Source organism: Neopsephotus bourkii, unplaced genomic scaffold (genome assembly GCF_033783945.1).
Source record: "Neopsephotus bourkii isolate Nb327-2 ecotype Australia unplaced genomic scaffold, CSIRO-AGI_Nbou_v1 NB_821, whole genome shotgun sequence".
In the NCBI taxonomy this organism is placed as follows: Eukaryota; Metazoa; Chordata; class Aves; order Psittaciformes; family Psittacidae; genus Neopsephotus; species Neopsephotus bourkii.
Genome location: NW_026901317.1, coordinates 2,120,481 through 2,131,255, shown reverse-complemented (window position 1 = coordinate 2,131,255; position 10,775 = coordinate 2,120,481).

The following is a 10,775-nucleotide window of genomic DNA, read 5'->3' as shown; positions in this document are numbered from 1 at the left end:
AGTATATTGCTTTTAATAACAGGAGCAAAATAACAGGATAGCAATACATCATGTTCATTGGATCAAGAAGGATCGATTGCTGAAGGTAAAGGGACTTCTAAATTCTCAAGGCAGCCCAGGGATTTATGCATTTTGGACTAGTTTGTTTTGTCTTATACCTTGTAGTGTACCTCACAGGAGTACAAAATAGGAATGAAGTGCTTTCACCCTGTTTTTCAGTGTAGTGACAATCTTGTTTCTTCATTTTACCGACACTGGAAATACAGAAATTAATTATCAGCAGACTTTCAAAGTCTAACATAGTTCATGATGTGCTGTGCACTGTTTCTCTCTGTTTAGTTGAAGCAATTAATCTTATGACAGAAAAGGCAAATTCAGCAAATAAGGTTTCAAGAAATCTTTCGCAGATCTGAGACCCTGAAACACCTGCTCCTGCAGCTTGTTTGAGTATGAAAGGCTGATCAAGCACTACGTTATTACTTTTAGTCACTGCATTGCTCAGACTATAGAATGACCCTGCTCTGCCCTCAGATCTCTAGAAAGTTTTATGCCTCAAGGGTTTCTCAATGACCCTAATGGGGACTTCAGGATGAAAGTCCTTCAGGACCCAAAGACCCTTCAGTCCTTGGGGACTGAACATTCCTCAGGGGACACTAATGGGGAATTCTGAGGATTAAGAAGGCTTCAGCTGCAGCTTGTACCTGATTGAGGGTTACTATGAAAAAAAAGAAACTGTGCATTTTTGTCTTACTCTGTGCCATCATTAAAAAATCAACCTGAGGTACAGTATCTAACCAATTGAAATATTTTTCAAAGACCTATTAGTGTTCCCTCAGCTTGCCGAGCCAGTGCTGTCAACAGATTTTTAAAGGATAAACAATACTGTGCTGGAACAGCAGATTTCTAAATACACAGGTGGAAGGGACATAGGAAAGAAAGATGCTGAGACAATATTATGTGAAATTATAGCATTTTATTTCATTATGCAATTTAGCTTAAGACCTTGATGAAGGATAAACCAAATCCCAGATTTATCTTTGTGGATCTTAAAGATAAATTTCAAGTAAAGTCCATGACTGTTCCCTATTAAAAGAAGTGCAATACAGAGAACATAAACATCTTGGATATGGTAGAGAACTTCAAAAGATGTGGAGAGTAAAAGCCTTGGGATTTCTCACACAGGCTTCTTCATTGTTGCTACTGGGACGGGGTTCCGTCAAAAATTGTTTTATCTGGTATTCCCCACTAACTTTGATTCAGAACTGGTATCTCAGTATTGATAGTGTAACTGTAGCAAGTAATCTGTATAACCCACACTTTTCAGTGTTGAACAGTACATTCTCAGTGCAGATGAGCATTCTCAGTTTGTTTCTTATCACTACAGAATAAGGTTGTAAATTGATATCTAATGTCTTGTCAGCTAGAAAAAATAATCTGGGCATTGGAATAGTATTTAGGTACTCTCTTCACTATCTGATGGAAAGGAAACCTGCAGCCTACAGGATAGGCATTGTACTCAGTGAACACAGTATGATCTTTACAAGAGCAATGCAGACTCTATCCTGTCTTTAACAGCCTGCATCACTCCATTCAAAGTAGATAAGCTCAGGTCTGCTTCACACTAGCTGTAGCAAATCCACAAATCTATCTTTAAATCAATCAGACAATAGTTATCATTAATTTCATTCAGTATGAGAACAGTAAAGCTTAGACCTGATTAAACTCACATCTGAGTCCATAAATCCATGGTGGTTGATTAAATATTTTATGGAGGGTTTTCCTTTGGAAATAAAGCTAATGGAGTATTTTCTTCTATCCTGAGTTGAATAGCTACTCAGCTTTGTCTTTCATTCTGGAGTCTTAGAGGGACAGCTATAATTAATCTATCACCTTTCAGATGATTGCTACAGCTCATTCTATCTGATCCTTGCCACTTACATATTTTTTCAGGTCTCTGATTCTTTTTGTATGTACTTATGCAGGGTTTACCTCTGAACTAATGAATTTAAAGCGATAGGGAATGTTCTCATTGAGATTGTCATTGGAACTGGCTATTTATGCAGTTAAACTATTAAAACAGTTTGTCAAATGAAAATGACATGTGTAATGAACACTTTCCCCTAAAAATTCCAGGGTTGGTCCATGACTTGGCATAATCCAAGGCCTATTTCCAATAGACAGTTTACAAATACCCTCCCTGAATGGTATGGCCTTGAAAATTTACAATCTTGGACATAAGTAGCTTCATACTAGGTGGATGGAGTACACAACTATCTAATTTTACTGAAGGCATAGACATAGCCAATGTTCTGAGTAAAATGCTTATGATCTCTTCGCCGTTCTTTCTTTTGTGTGGAATGCAATACAAAAATCTGGAAGCATGTAAGCAGCACAGGGGATTCGGTGTATGGAGATATTCCCTTTGCTTTACTATTCAACATTAAGCTATGTCACAGGGGCATCATAGCCTTGCCTTGATCAAAAGTCAAGTGACTGACTGCAATGAGCTGTGGCTGACATGGTTATGCAAATAAGAATTGAGAATGGCAAGCTTTGGTATAGGCTGTGGATCAACAGCTGGCACTGTGTCAACACCAAAGGTGTTGGTGGCAAGCCCTGCCCAGAGACTTACGCAGAAACTACTCAGAGTGAGTGCTGTGTTGCTGCAGGCTGGCTGTACCAGCTCCTTCGTTTGGTCAGTGGGGGATGTCTCTCTTAACTGTGTCAATGTGTGCGCATCTCTGTGTGTGAATGCAAATTTTTCCTGTCCCAGTGATATTTCTCTTGGCCCTCTTCATATATCGAGTTCAGCAGTGTCACATGGTCTGATTTTAGTTCTCCCTCCTTGACACAGCAGAAGATAACTTACAATGAGGCATAATTTGCATTCCTATAAGTTCTGTGCCAAATTCCATAACATCCTCCAAGAGAAACTCTAATGTCTGTGTCTTTGGTAAGTAATTATTTCACTTTCATGGTTAAAAACCTATATCATATTTTGCTGAGATGTTAGGACTAACTTCCTGCTGTAAGCTGTTACACTTTGTTACACATTTGAAAAACTTTTTATTCATGGAGATAAAAAAGTGGGCAACACAATTTTTGTTATAAATGAAAAAATATTAAAATAAACATTTTAGCATATAATAAAACCATTTCAAGGTAATCAGGTTTTAATAAAGAGATGATTATTTACCCTAAGCAGACTATTCAGTATTTCTAGGGTAAAATTCTCTCTCAAGTTACTGAAAACTTGACTGTACCTTTGAGCAGTGGAAATATATCCATCTCTATTGTTCAGAAACTGGGCTTTCCTCTGTACATCAGTGTTTCTCACTGTGGTTGTAATAGAAATTCTGAAAGTACTTAAAACTTTTACTGCAAACTTTGCTACTTTGGGACCTATACAAGCAGCAGATTTATGGTGGGACATAGGAAAGTTTTTTGAAACAGGTCTGTTTTTATTACTCAACTGGAATGTAAAGTTTTATGGCTTGGAATTGAAAAACAAAAGATTTGATGTCCATAATAGCAGTATTGTGTTCTGATGCGTATGAAGTTTCATCTCTGTCTCATTCCTGAGCAGCAGAGTTTTTATCACTAATATCCTGTTGAGACAATTTTTTGTTCTAAATTCTGCTCACGCTGTTTTCATATACTTCCTCAGTCAGGTATTCATTAAAACTTGATATACAGTCATTCATCTTTCATTGTACTGTTAAAGCAACTCCAATATAATGTTCAGATTTTTGTAGTTCTTTTGTTCCAATGCAGACATGCTCATCTGATAAATGCCGACTGCTTACTTCCTTTTGTTAGGCATAGAATGATGTCCTCAGCTATGAAAAACAATAATAAAATAGAATCTTAAGAAACAGATAGATATAGAAAAATGAGACCTACTTACCTCTTAATGAAAATAATGCAGAGGCTTTTAATACTCTTCTCTCTACCTATGTCTCACTATTTTGTCATGGCATTATGTGTACAGCAAGCTCAAGTAATAACTGAAAACCCTGTTAATTGAACATCTGCCACTTTATATGGAAAGTAAGACATTATGAGATCTCTGAGGCTTCCGAATCTAGGTTTGTGCTTCAACACTTCCAAACTCCAGGCAGACTGTGGACAGAATAGTTAGGGTTGGAAAGGAGCTTAAATATCATCTAGTTCCAACCCTCTTGCCCTCCACTACACCAGCTTGCTCAAAGTCCTTACCAGCACTTTCAGAGATTGGGTATGCACAGCTTCTCTGGGCAACCTATTTCTCTGACTCATCACCTTCATAGCAAATAATTTCTTCTTAATGTTTAATCTAAATCCACCCTCTTTCAGTTTAAAACCATTCCCCCCTTATCCTATCCCTACATGCACCTGTAAATAGTCGCCCTCCAGACTTCTTGTAGGCTCCCTTTAGGTCTTGGAAGACTTAGTCTCCCTGGAGCCTTCTCTTCTCCAGGCTGAACAAGCCCAACTCTCTCAGCCTGTCCTCACAGGAGAGGTGTTCCAGCCCTCTGATCATTATCATGGCCCTCCTCTGGACTTACTCCAACAAGTACACATTCATCTTGTTTTTGGGGTCCCAGAGCTGAACACAGCACTTAAGGTGTGGTCTCACAAGAGGGGAGCAGAGGAGAAGAGTCACATCCCTTGACCAGGAGAAGAGCCACCTCCCTTGACTTTCTCCTTGTGATGAAGTCCAGGACAAGGTTGGCTCTCTGGGTTACAAACTCACACTGTCAGCTCTTGTTGAGCTTCTCATCAATCAACACCTCCAAGGCCTTCTCCCTGGGGCTCCTCTCAATCCATTCTCTTCCCAGCCTGTAGCTGTGCATGGGATTGCCCTGACCCAGGTGCAGGACCCTGCACTTAAACTTCATGTGGTTTGCACTGACCCACCTCTCAAGCCTGTCTAAATTACTGAAGTCATCTTAAACAAATGTTCAATGATGCTACCATTTTGTATGTAACGTGTCTACTCCTAAACCCTTTTGTTTTTAAGGCTGACAGCTTCATGAATGAGTCCACTGAGTCTATGCCCTTTTGTGAAATAACAGGGCCAGGGGCTTCTTGTGGGAGCGACAGTATGTCATAACCGATATAACAGGCTTTAGCTCTGGAGAATTTTCAACTATAAGGGATTCAGACTCTTACTTCCCCAGAAGTTACACTTCATTGTGCTCTACGAATAATCAGGACACTGTATATTCAGACAAGAATGCAGGACTATCTTTTCTGATGCTTTTGCATTATTCTGTAGATAGAAATACAGCCAAGCAAGAGTATAATCCTAATTAGAGTAGAAATGCTCAATAACTTACTTTCCTATGAAGGCATGAAAAAGATCAAAACCATATATATGTTCACAAATGCACTGGAGAATATAAAAGGTGGAAGTGAAAACAGAAATTAATTCAAAGTCATTGGGAAAAAAACCAACAACCACTTTTCATTCCAAACAGTGACTGCTTTCATAGTCCTCACTGTGAAATCAGTAATGAACATCAGAGCATAGATTCATAACAAAAGAATGTGATGCTTGCTTTACGTAACAGCCAAGACCGCATTCCTATTACATCCACAGTATTCTCTTTAGTCATCCCAAATTATAGAGAATATGATTTCTGGCAGCATAGATTTTGTGTCTGCTTGTCAGTAGATGTTAGACAGGTTTTCATAAACATCACTCTTCTTTCATTATAGTAGGGAACTTAATTAGAGAACTATTAATTTATCAGTTTTCCTAAGGGGTCTAAATTTTGGCATTAAATACAAGGTATCTGAGTCTTGGCAAGTTTTGAACAAGCTTTAATCACATGTATATCAGGGACACAGACAGAGAATACATTGTAGAAAACCGTGAAGGTAACACTCCTTACTTATTTTCCCCTAGTAAAAAAAAAAATAAATAAATAAAGTGCACAGGGCAATCAGTGTATATGTAAATTCTGTTACTAAAATATTCAGCTTAATCAGGAAAAGAGGGACAAACTCAACAGTTAGAGTGTGCAGCTGAATCCACAATAAATATTAACGCATGAAGCATGAGTCATAAAGAAAGAAAATTCAGTGTATCAAAATATTTCTGACTAGCATATATTAGCTTCAGCCAATTATGCAAATAGCAATATGACCTGAAATGTGAATAGTCATTTGAATGAACTTGAGTTGACAAGGAAAATACAATTTGATCAGATTTTTGAAACTTAATTTCTAGGATGTCTATGAGTCGCTGTCCTTCAGAATGACATTGACTAAACCTATATTTTGAGATTCTGTCCCAGTGGGGAAAGGTAACTCAGGACTCATGCTTCTTGCTGTATGTTCAGAAGTCTCTGCTCACTGATTATTGGGGGTTTCTTGTCTTATATTCTGTTTTCTTCAGTTGTTCATCTGCATGTGCATGTGCACACGTGCACACACATGCACACATTATCTCAGTTGTTTTTTTAATTAGGGACATTAGTTTAGAGTGAGTCTGTAGAATTAAAGAGTAAGAATTTTATTTCTCTTATTTTAATTTATGAAAAGGTTATTTTCAGAATATATTTTCAGAATTATATTCAGAGTATTTTTTTTTTTTTTTCCTGCATAGATACATATTCTGCTTGGATATAAACTCAGGGAAATTTCTTAGATCTAGTAAAGTGAATGTCTCCCAGGTCCTTAGTCTTAACTGAAACTTCTTTTGAAAAGTTTATGCAGATTTTTCAATGACAGATTAAATGAAGAGAAGGGATAACAGATCCATAGCTGACATTCTTAACCATGCTACCACACTTTATGGTCATCTTGATAATTCATATATGGTACAACTACATTCTTCTGCTAGATGAATTCTATGTTAGAGATAAAACAGTTCAAAATGTCTAATGTTTCAATCAGGCAAACTGGCATGCACCTTCTTCTGGAAAATACATAAACCTTTCAAAAATCTCAATAAAATTATCTTGTGTCCTTCAAAAGGTTGGTACAGTAAAAGATTGCAAATAAGTTTTAACTAACTTGGTTTCTTGCTCATATACCTGAAAAAATCATTATTAGACATGACCTCTTATTAAAATACAGGGAAATCTGGCTATTAAAGTTAATAGGAATTGCAAAGTACCTTTAGAAGATAGTTTGGAGATATATTTATATTCCTAAGGAAGCTGATAAGTCATAAAGAGTGATTGTAAATTAATTAAAAAATAAAAATAAAAAAAGCAAAATGAGGAAAATAAAATAAAAATAAATCACTATTAAATAGAAACCTTAGATTCTAAACTGTTAGGAAAAGCGACTTTTTCTTTTTTCTTTCTTTTTTTTTTTTTTCATGTGTATAATTCTAGTAACATAAGTAACTTAGAAACTTTGCCAAGTTCCTGAAATTGAATTTTTTGTTTGTTTGTTTGTTTTAAAGGTCAGATTATTTTTTGTTGTTTGCTTTTCAGAGATTATAAATAAAAATTCTGAACAAAGCTACTTAAGAAGGTATTAACAGTTAATATCAGGAATTAATATAAACCTAATTTCTAGGAATGCATAGTTGTCATGAGTTTTACTCACTTTTATATTTAATTTTTCATCCTCTTTTTTCCTTGGCATGTAAATTTTTGATTCATGAAGTGACATAAAAAAAATACTCAATTTAAATAAAGAAATGAGAGAATTCGTCTTTTCTAGTCACTGGCTTTTCTCGGAGCCTTAAACTAACTTCAAAAAGCATTATGTCTTTCAACACCACAATTCGAATTTGCTCCCATGGTTATTTTAAGTATCTTCAGGCTCATTAAGATCAATAGAAGATAGTTCCCATCCTGAGAGGGTTAATTTTATAACCATGCTATTTTTCATAACATTGTTTAAATCCTTGCTAATTTTATAAATATTTTTAATAAACAAATATCTTTTTTTAATAAAAAAATTCATCCTTATAAATCCTAAAATCCTTTAAAATGCATACAATAGGCTTAATATATATTTCAATTAATATATAAAGATAAAGAGTTTGAGAGAGCAATCTGACATCCACCTACAAGTTTCATCACAAAAGAAGTTGAATAATCATCAGTTGGAATTGGTTAACACAACCACAACACAAGCAAAAAAAAAAGGTAGAAAAGGCTAGAAGATGTAAACCCCCTAATATTTCAGTTTTACAGTAAAAAGCGTAGACATTTTACTCCTACGTACTAGAATGAGTATAAAACCTTGCACTTTTAATACTTACACTGTGCTTTTGATCATACTGTTTTATCTCACTTTTGATATAGTAACCATGACAGCTATTGAGTGAGTGACATTTACAAAGGTTTTTCACACTTTATTTTTTCCTAGCAATTAATACAATTTACCCCCTCCATCCACATTTATTTGCTTCTCAGTTCTGCAAGTACTAACTTCTTCACTAATTATGATTTCTTAGCTCATAATTTGATTAGATGATAGCAGAAAACCTGACAATTGTATAGGCGGTGCAGTTTTGCTTCTTTCCGTGCCAACACATAGGTAGCTAGAAAATAGAGAATGCATATGAAAAATATATACAGTTATATACATAGAGATGATACTAGGTAAATAAGATATATTTGAGCAGTTAAGAGTTTATATAACAAGTAAAAAGAACCTGCAAGATTGTAAAGATACTGTCTACATGTCCTAGCAGTGAAAGCTTGAGATAGCCCATACACATATAACTATCCCCACTGCCCTCAGATTAATGCAAAAGTTAATAAATAAGGGACAAATTTAAAGCCACAAGTTTTGAGAAGGAAAAAAAAAAAACCCCAACCCCCAAACTCCGCAACAAAACCCAAGTAAACAAAGAGCTGGAAGTACTGCAGCTATGTGTTGGGAGATAGAGTGTTTTGAGCCCTGACTCAAGTTCCTGGATACATTGTAATCAAGGTTAAGGCCTTGTTCAAATAAAGGTTATCATTAGCTCTGCATGTTTGGATTTTCTCTTCATAGACACCAAAACAGATGTACAAAAACTTGCATATGTCAAGGTGAAGTTGATGCACAAGTATAATAATTTACTTATTTACAAGTTCATTAACTACCTTTTTTTTTTGAGGTAAAGAAGTATTTTCATAAGAAAGATTAATATTATTCTTATATAAGCATCTATAATAAATTAAACACATTCTGGTCTCAAATATCCACTCATAGTTTTAAACTGAGGTGCTTCAAATTTCTGGTCCCATTACCATAATCTAAAGCACCCAAAGTACCTGATAAATCACAGTGAAAGTGTTAGAAGAGCTTCTGAAAAAAACCTATGAAGACATAGTCTGATTCATACTGAGTTATTAAATTGCAGGATGTTACCAGTGAAGTATCCTGCTTGTAATAACAAATGAAAGCTTGAGATGTGTGATGGCGCAAGGCATAAGAAAGCAGATATAAACAAGCTGATGAAACAAACCAATAAACACTGCAGAAAAGTCATGAGAACTTTATTCCATATACCAGTGATCAAAACCAGTGGGTATATACAGTACGGCACTGATATCAAATGAGATTGCCTAGCTGTCACATAAAGTTGTCCAGTCTCCTCTCCTGTCCAGTGAACATAAATTACAGATTAGTCGTAACTATTAATATGAATTATTATGAATTGCAGACAATTCATTTGCTTGCACAACTGAAAGAAATTGGGGAAAATACTTCACTACTTTGCCTAGAATGTGTAAGGTAAAAATTATAAGTTGATGGTGAAACGAATGAATTTAAAACAATGATACTGTATTTCAGTGATCATCTGTTAAGTGTAGGAGAGGAGTGTTTTGAACTCAAAAATACACATTCAGTAAAACTTGTAGCTTGGTTTTAAGTTTTGGAATTTTGTCACGTATATACACACACAAGCACATATATGCATACATATATACCAATATGTGTATGGACTGTTAAAAAAAAATATGTGTTTGGGCTGTGAAAATATGCAGTACTGTGACTCATACATTTGAGGGGATGTTTTCTCAAGGCAGACATAAGCTAGTCATATGCACCAATCTCTCTAACAACCACTAAAGACTAACTACTGCAGTACTTAGCTGATGCTAACAAGTCCTTCTCTCTGGTGTTTAAATACTATGTCATGCAAAAATAGAGGCATATCATCCAGTTATCTCAGACTGAAGGCAGAGTAGGCTTTTATTGCCTGCGAGATATTGCATAGACGCTGCAGTGTGCATTCCCACACAGAAAGGCTGGGAAAGGGGCTAAGCTGAGCAATGTTTTTGTGTGTCTAAGACTTCAGGAAACTGGTCACTGAACGGGCTAGATTACTTCCATGCATTTTATCCCCAAAGTGGTTATCAAAGGTTAAAATCTGTATGATTAGTCATTTACTCAAACACTGAGACAATTTACATCAGGGATCCCAAAGCACAGCAAAGAAACTAAGATTATCTGATCGTAAGTTACAGACTAAGCCTCTAGAACTCTCTTTGTCATGAAAAACTTTTCTATTGTTACTACTGGTTGCTCTTAAGGAAAAGAAGCTGAAGAAATACATGCAATTGTAATGATTGCTTAGTTATGGAGTAGAACTTCCTTGTAAAGAAGTATCTTTTCTTTCTCCTTACTTGCTAAGTTTCATTAAAATGCATGCAATTATTTTGTTTTCCCACAGGCAAAACAGTCACAATAAGACATAATATATTTTCATCTCATAGATCATATTAGAAAACTAGAAGAAGGTAAACGTGAAAGGCTAGTCATTCCAGGCAAGCATAACCCATTAATTAGATAAAAGAATAAGTCCATAATAGTTGCTTATGTTATTA